Consider the following 8781-nt stretch of genomic DNA (forward strand, 5'->3'; position numbering starts at 1 on the left):
GTTTTAATGTAAATAAAATGCTTTCTTATTTCAAAACACTTATTTTTCTCTATTACCTTAAAATAAAGAGAAAGAAAATGGAAACGAACAAATAATAAAAAAGAAAAAATAAATAAACCAAAAAATTTTTGATGTTTTCTGTTTTAATGTAAATAAAATGATTTTTTATTTCAAAACGCTTATTTTTCTCTATAACCTTAAAATAAAGAGAAAGAAAATGGAAACAAAAAAATAATAAAAAGGAAAGAAAAATAAACCAAAAAAATTTTGATGTTTGCTGTTTTAATGTAAATAAAATGCTTTCTTATTTCAAAACACTTATTTTTCTCTATTACCTTAAAATAAAGAGAAAGAAAATGGAAACGAACAAATAATAAAAAAGAAAAAATAAATAAACCAAAAAATTTTTGATGTTTTCTGTTTTAATGTAAATAAAATGATTTTTTATTTCAAAACGCTTATTTTTCTCTATAACCTTAAAATAAAGAGAAAGAAAATGGAAACAAACAAATAATAAAAAGGAAATAAAAATAAACCAAACAATTTTTTATGTTTGCTGTTTTAATGTAAATAAAATGATTTTTTTATTTCAAAACACTTCTATAACCTTAAAATACAGAGAAAGAAAATGGAAACGAAAAAATAATAAAAAAGAAAAAAAAATAAACCAAAAATTTTTTGATGTTTTCTGTTTTAATGTAAATAAAATGATTTCTTATTTCAAAACATTTCTATAACCTTAAAATAAAGAGAAAGAAAATGGAAACGAAAAAATAATAAAAAGGAAAGAAAAATAAACCAAAAAAATTTTTATGTTTGCTATTTTAATGTAAATAAAATGATTTCTTATTTTCAAAACACTTATTTTTCTCTATTACCTTAAAATAAAGAGAAAGAAAATGGAAACAAACAAATAATAAAAAGGAAATAAAAAACAACCAAAAATTTTTTGATGTTTGCTGCTTTAATATAAATAAAAATGCTTTCTTATTTCAAAACACTTATTCTTCTGTATAACCTTTAAATAAGGTGAAAAACCGGAAACGAAAAAAAAAATAAAAAACTAAATAAAAAGGAAAGAAAAATAAACCAAAAAAATTAAGGGAAAAAAATACCAGCAAGAACACTGACTGAGATGAGATGAGACACTTGTAAATATTTGTAAATAATTGGAATGAAATACTTGTACATATTTGATGTCTGCTGTTTATATGTGAATAAAATGCTTTCTTATTTAAAAAAATAAAGGGCAACAAAAATTACACACGAAAAAGATACGTTTCTTTTATTTAAAAAATGGAACAACTATGCAGCTCATGGAGGTACTACAATTTTTTTTTGCCAAGGGACAGCACCAGCAGGGGACATGTAGTAATGTGAAAGGTGGTTTCGCTGATCCTTTGCATCCTTCTGGGTATGATGGCCGGTTAGAGGCACCAGCCCCTGCAGGTGTTGCTCAGTCCTCCATCCACCAGGGATCAGAGCATGTGTGTCCGGATCTTCGTAGTCCACTTCTGACATTGCGTATGGGTATCTGATGAGGACGAGGTTGTGCAGGACACAGGCACACATGGTGATCAAGTTGATGGTGTCGGGGTTCTGCTGCATCGTCGTCAAGAAGCAAAGGAACCTTTGACTTAAAATTCCAAAGGCATTCTCCACGACACGTCGGGCACGAGACAACCTGTAGCTATATATGCGTTCTCGTAGGACTTGTGACCGATGGGAGAATGGTTTCATCATCCAGGTTCGTAGAGCAAAGGTGTCATCCCCTACGAAGTGATAGGGCACTGGGTGGCCATCATTAGGGAGTGGTTCTGGTTGAGGCACTCCAGCTCTGTTGTCTTCTACAGCATCCTGCAGAGAACAGTTGCTCCATGTTCCTCCATCCGACGCACCACCCTCTGCCCCAACATCCACATAGAGGAACTTGTAGGTAGCATTTGCCACTGCCATCAGTACAATGCTGTGGAAGCCCTTGTAATTGTAGTAGTAAGAGCCAGCATTGCGTGGCTTCTTTATGGCGACGTGCTTTCCGTCCACAGCCCCCAGACAGTTATGGTAATTCCATCTGGAGCTGAACCTGGCAGCAACTTCCTTCCAGGCCTCTTCCGTTTTGGGTCAGCGCAGAATTTCGTCCTTGTAGACCGCGATGACGGCTTTACACACTTGCTTCAACCCTGAAGCTGTACTGCAGACTTTGATAGGAATTTCCAGTGGCTAAAAAGCGGAGGGTGAAAGCAAGCTTGAGTCCAACTTGAAGCGGTTCCCTCATGAAGGTGGACTGCTTCTGGAGGTGCGGGGTTAACTTGTCAACCATCTCTTGAAACACGTCAGGTGTGATTCTGAGGTAATTTTTGAAGCCCCTTTGATCTTCCTTGTGGAGGTCAGTCAATAGACCGTCATACTCTCCAAACTCGTGCCTTCTGATTAACCATTCCCTGACCCACACTTTCCTTTATATCTTTCTTTGAGGTGGGGTTGCCTTTTGTTTCTCTTCTTCCTCTGCCAGCCTTTTCTGCTGCTCTCCAACAAAGGCTAGAGCAGCTCCCAGGTATAGGTATCTTCTCCTCTTTGCAATGGTGTCTCTGACAGTAAGCATTGTTGTCTCTTCCGAAGCCAATCCAAGAATGTCCTCGGGTTGGAGAAGCCCCGTTTTTATATGGCGTGGCCAAGTCGGGACGATACCATCCGAATTGCGTGAACTCGTCGTGCCAATGCGGGAAGTGCACAAACTGTGCGTGAACTCATCGTGAACTCGTCGTGCCAGTTCGTGCCAATGTGGGCAAGCATTCGTGAACTCATCGTGAACTCGTCGTGAACTCATCGTGAACTCGTCGTGAACTCATCGTGAACTATGCGTGAACTCGTCGTGAACAGTGCGGGAACCTCCCAGTGCGTGCTACAAAAATGTCACGACTTGCCACGACAAATGCATGCCACAAATTCGTGCAAGTGTCAGGGTACCTTAAGTTAATTCCTTATGCCTGGCTGACACTTGCACGAATTTGTGGCACGCATTTGTCGTGGCAAGTCGTGACATTTTTGTAGCACGCACTGGGAGGTTCCCGCACTATTCACGACGAGTTCACGCATAGTTCACAATGAGTTCACGAATGCGTGCCCACATTGGCACGAACTGGCACGACGAGTTCACGACGAGTTCACGCATAATTTGCGCACTTCCCGCATTGGCACGTCAAACGCAAGATCCGGGAATGGACAAACTACGCTTAGAGTAAAGAGACCCTGACACTTGCACGAATTTGTGGCACGTATTGTCACGACTCGAGTCGTGAACTGGCGTGAACTATGCGTGAACTGGAGTGAACTCGTCGTGAACTTGTCGTGACAGTCGTGGCTGTCGTGGCGAGAATTTTGAAATGTTCAAAATTTTGGTCACGACAAAATGTTCATGAAATATGCGCGAACTGTTCGTGAATGCATCGTGAACAGTCTGGGACGATGCGGGAGGATGCGTGCCAGTGCGTGGTAATGCGTGCCAGTGCGTGGTAATGCGTGCCATGCCACGACTGCCAAAAACAGTTCACGTCGAGTTCATGACTAATTGACGACATGTTCACGAATATGAGCGCGCCGCAGCGTGGCTGTGCCTTCCCACTGACATGGTCACGTATTGATGGCACGAGCAGTTCACGACTAGTTTACGCACTTCACGACCAATTCACGGAAGTTCCCGACCAGTTCACGCCGGTTCACGACCAGTTCATGCCGGTTCACGACCAGTTCACGCCAGATCACGACGAGTTCACGCTAGTTCACGACTACTCCGCCACAGTGGCGCTCGCGTGGGTGTTGGGGGGTATATATAGAGCTTCGAGGACACTGCTCGCCATTCCAGAGCTCGCCAGCGAAGAGACAACATGCCAAGAACTAGGCTGACAAAAGGAAGGGGGAGAAGGCTAGAAGTCAACATGCTAGAGGCAGAGACAGCTGATCGAGATAATTCTCCTCACTCATCAATATCAAGTCTCGATTTCGTGATCCCGGAGACACAGCAGGATACAAGCCAGAGTCAGGCATCAAGTGAGGACGAGATGAAGCAGAAGAAGCGGGTTCGGATGTCGAAGAAAGAAATCCCTGACTACCACTGGACAGAAGAGGCAGAGACTGTGTTGGCCGACCTTGTGAAGGAGAACCCCATGCTGTTTGACAAGAAGCACAAGGAGTGGATCAACGTGGTAGCCAAGAACAGCCGGTGGGACCAACTTGGAAAGCAGCTGGAGCCTCCTGCCACTGGTGCCCAATGCAAGAAGCGTTACGAGAACTTGAGGACCAGGGTGGGGAAGATTATGAAGAAGGAGAAGAAAAGTGGAGCTGGCCAGGCCCAAAGGAGTGCCCGTGAGGACCACATCATGGAAATGTGGGCTTACCTCATACAACACATCGTCGGGGAGAGACAGTCTCCAGTGAGCAGTTTCCTGGCTCAGAATCAGGTGCAGTGACGGTCAGCGACGGAGACGATGATGAAGTGAGGTCCACAGGTTCCCACAGCCAAGCATCTACCAGCACCTGGAAGGACAAGGGCAAGGGGAAGCGGTCCACCCCAACAACACTAGACACCACACCCAGCGACACCTGTGTGTCCGAGAAGGACTTCAGTACTATATTGAAGAATGTGAGAATCCAAATGTCTACATGTAGATTGTATTCCAGTTTCATCCATTGTTTTTGACATAGAATGTGCAATCTGTTGCATTAAAATGCTGTACTAAATTGTTACAATGTTTGTATAATATATATATATATATATATATATATATATATATATATATATATACATATCATATAATATATATATATATATATAATATATATATAATATATTTGTATAATATTTTTTATGTTTCATATTATGTCGAAAGCAAAATCCATGGCGACCCCCTCGTTCAGCGCCCAACACAAGATTGTGCACGATTTTGCGTGCCTGCTGGAAGGCTACATGCATGCCATCCCAGAAGACCACTGGCACGAGTTCCAGATTGATTGCCTCAACCTTGTACACCGCTACAGGCAGCGGCGTCAGGTCTTCCAACAGCCACAGCAACAACCAGTCGTGACCTGGGCAGGCCCACAGCAACAGCAATCTTGGCACCCCCCACAGCAGCAGCAACCTTGGCAGCCCCCTCAGCAGCAGCAACTCTGGCATCCACCTCAACCAGCACCTTCGCAGGCACAGCCAGAGCAGCAGCAGCAGCTTCGTCCAGCCAGTCATAACTGGATGCCACCCCAGTCACCACAGTATTCAGGCCAGTCTTCCTGGCCCCGTACCACGGAGTGGCAACCAGGGATGCCAACTCCACCGTCAGCCACCCCTGTCCAGGTGCCTTCACCATCAACCTCATTATCCTCGCCCACCATGGTCCAGGCTCCTTCAACAACACTGTCATTGTCGTTGCTGTCATCGACATTCAAAACACCTCTGACACCACTCAGCTTCCCTGTCCTGACCCCGGGGACCTTCGAGAGCAACCTAGAAGAGGCCATGTCACCCTCACCTCTCTACACGTCCAAGGAACTCAACACCCCACCAGTCCACGAGTCATCCCCACGCAGCGGTACCACAACCACCAAGGACAAGGACATTAACTGATGAAACACACTTGTAAATATTTGTAAATAAATGGACTGTGATACTTGTACATATATGTTGTTTTAATGTAAATAAAATATTTATTTATTTCAAAACATTTATTTTTTTTCTATTACCTTAAAATACAAAGAAAGAAAATGGAAACTAAAAAATAATAAAAAGGAAAGAAAAATAAACCCAAAACTTTTTGATGCCAGCTGTTTTAATGTAAATAAAATGATTTCTTATTTCAAAATATTTTTATAACTTTAAAATAGAGAAACAAAAAAGGGACACGAATAAATAAATAGAAAGGAAAGGAAAATAAACCAAAAATTTTTTGTTTGCTGTTTTAATTTAAAAATAAAATGATTTCCTATTTCAAAATATTTCTATAACTTTAAAATGAAGAGAAAAAAAAAAAGGGAAACGAAAAAATGAATAAAAGGGAAAGAAAAATAAACCCAAGAAATTTTTATGTTTACTGTTTTAATGTAAAAATAAAATGATTTCTTATTTCAAAATATTTCTATAACTTTAAAAGGAAGAGAAAAAAAGGGAAACGAAAAAATAAATAAAAAGGAAAGAAAAATAAACCCAAGAAATTTTTATGTTTGCTGTTTTAATGTAAAAGTAAAATGATTTCTTATTTCAAAATATTTCTATAACTTTAAAATGAAGAGAAAAAAAAGGGAAACGAAAAAATAAATAAAAAGGAAAGAAAAATAGACCCAAAAAATTTTTATGTTTGCTGTTTGAATGTAAAAATAAAATGATTTCTTATTTCAACACACTTATTTTTCTCTATTACATTAAAATAAAGAGCCAAAAAAACATTTTATGTTTGCTGTTTTAATGTAAAAATAAAATGATTTCTTATTTCAACACACTTATTTTTCTCTATTACCTTAAAATCAAGACCCTAAAAACTTTTTATGTTTGCTGTTTTAATGTAAATAAAAATTCTTTTTTATTTCAAAACAAATAAAATGAAAAAACACTAAATAAAAAGGAAAGAAAAATAAACCAAAAAAATAAAGGGCCAAAAAAATACCAGCAAGGACACTGACAGAGATGAGATGAGACACTTGTAAATAATTGGAATGTAATACTAGTACATATTTGATGTCTGCTGTTTATATGTAGATAAAATGCTTTCTTATTGAAAAAAAAATAAAGGGCAACAAAAAATACAAACGAAAAAGATACGTTTCTTTTATTTAAAAAATGGAACAACTATGCAGCTCATGGAGGTACTACAATTTTTTTCTTGCCAAGGGACAGCACCAGCAGGGGACATGTAGTAATGTGAAAGGTAGTCTCGCTGATCCTTTGCATCCTTCTGGGTATGATGGCCGGGTAGAGGCACCAGCCCCTGCAGGTGTTGCTTATTCCTCCATCCATCAGGGATCAGAGCATGTGTGTCCGGATCTTCGTAGTCCACTTCTGTCAAAGCACATGGATATTTGATGAGGACGAGGTTGTGCAAGACACAGGCACATATGGTAATCAGGTTGATGGTGTCGGGGTTCTGCTGCATCGTCTTCAAGAAGCAAAGGAACCTTTGACATAAAATTCCAAAGGCATTCTCCACGACACGTCGGGCACGAGACAACCTGTAGCTATATATGCGTTCTCGTACGACTTGTGACCGATGGGAGAATGGTTTCATCGTCCAGGTTCGGAGAGCAAAGGTGTCATCCCCTACAAAGTGATAGGGCACTGGGTGGCCATCATTAGGGAGGGGTTCTGGTTGAGGCACTCCAGCTCTGTTGTCTTCTACAGCATCATGCAGAGAATAGTTGCTCCATGCTCCTCCATCCGACGCAACCCCCTCTGCCCCAACATCCACATAGAGGAACTTGTAGGTAGCATCTGCCACTGCCATCAGTACAATGCTATGGAAGCCCTTATAATTGTAGTAGTAAGAGCCAGCATTGCGTGGCTTCTTTATGGCGATGTGCTTTCCGTCCACAGCCCCCAGACAGTTGTGGTAATTCCATCTGGAGCTGAACCTGGCAGCAACATCCTTCCAGGCCTCTTCAGTTTTGGGGCAGCGCAGCACTTCGTCCTTGTAGACCGCGATGACGGCTTTACACACCTCGGGTAGAAACTTGGAGATGGTACTTGCATCAACCCTGATGCTGTACTGCAGACTTTGATAGGAATTTCCAGTGGCTAAAGAGCAGACGGTGACAGCAAGCTTGAGTCCAACTTGAAGCAGTTCCCTCATGAAGGTGGACTGCTTCTGGAGGTGCGGGGTTAACTTGTCAACCATCTCTTGAAACACGTCAGGTGTAATTCTGAGGTAATTTTTGTAGCCCCTTGAATCTTCCTTGTGGAGGTCAGTCAATAGACTGTCATACTCTCCAAACTAGTGCCTTCTGGTTAACCATTCCCTGACCCACACTTTCCTATGTATCTTTCTTCGAAGTGGGGTTGCCTTTTGTTTCTCTTTTTCCTCTGCCAGCCTTTTCTGCTGCTCTCCAACAAAGGCTAGAGCAGCTGCCAGGTATAGGTATCTTCTCCTCTTTGCAATGGTGTCTCTGACAGTAAGCATTGTTGTCTCTTCCGAAGCCAATCCAAGAATGTCCTCGGGTTGGAGAAGCCCCGTTTTTATATGGCGTATCCAAGTCGTGAACTGGCGTGAACGATGCGTGCCAATGCGGAAAGTGCGAAAACTATGCGTGAACGTGTCATGAACTTGTCGTGAACTCGTCGTGCCAATTCGTGCCATGTCGTGAACGTGTCGTGAACTTGTCATGAACTTGTCGTGAACTTGTCGTGAACAGTGCGGGAACCTCCCAGTGCGTGCCACAAAAGTGGCACGCATTGTCACGACAAATGCGTGCCAGAAATTTGTGCAAGTGTCAGGCTGGCTTTAGATGGCTGTGGTTATTCCATAAGCGCCATCCATGCGTAGGTGTAATCACGGTAGGGAACAAAAATATGCCCATGTGCAAAGGAATACGATTTCTATACGATCATATAAATGATCACCAATAGGGGTCTTTAGTCTGGGAGAATAAAAAATAGCATTCATATCTAATATTGGTAATCTTTACGAGAAGTATGAACCATTTCTTTATTGCTAAATTTTACAACGCATATTCACCTCACCACTTGACATAGTCTACAGTTGTCGTTAGTCAGGGAGTGCTAACTGACCAGCAACTAAATATTATCTA

Source organism: Palaemon carinicauda, chromosome 16 (assembly GCF_036898095.1).
Source record: "Palaemon carinicauda isolate YSFRI2023 chromosome 16, ASM3689809v2, whole genome shotgun sequence".
NCBI classification, from domain to species: Eukaryota; Metazoa; Arthropoda; class Malacostraca; order Decapoda; family Palaemonidae; genus Palaemon; species Palaemon carinicauda.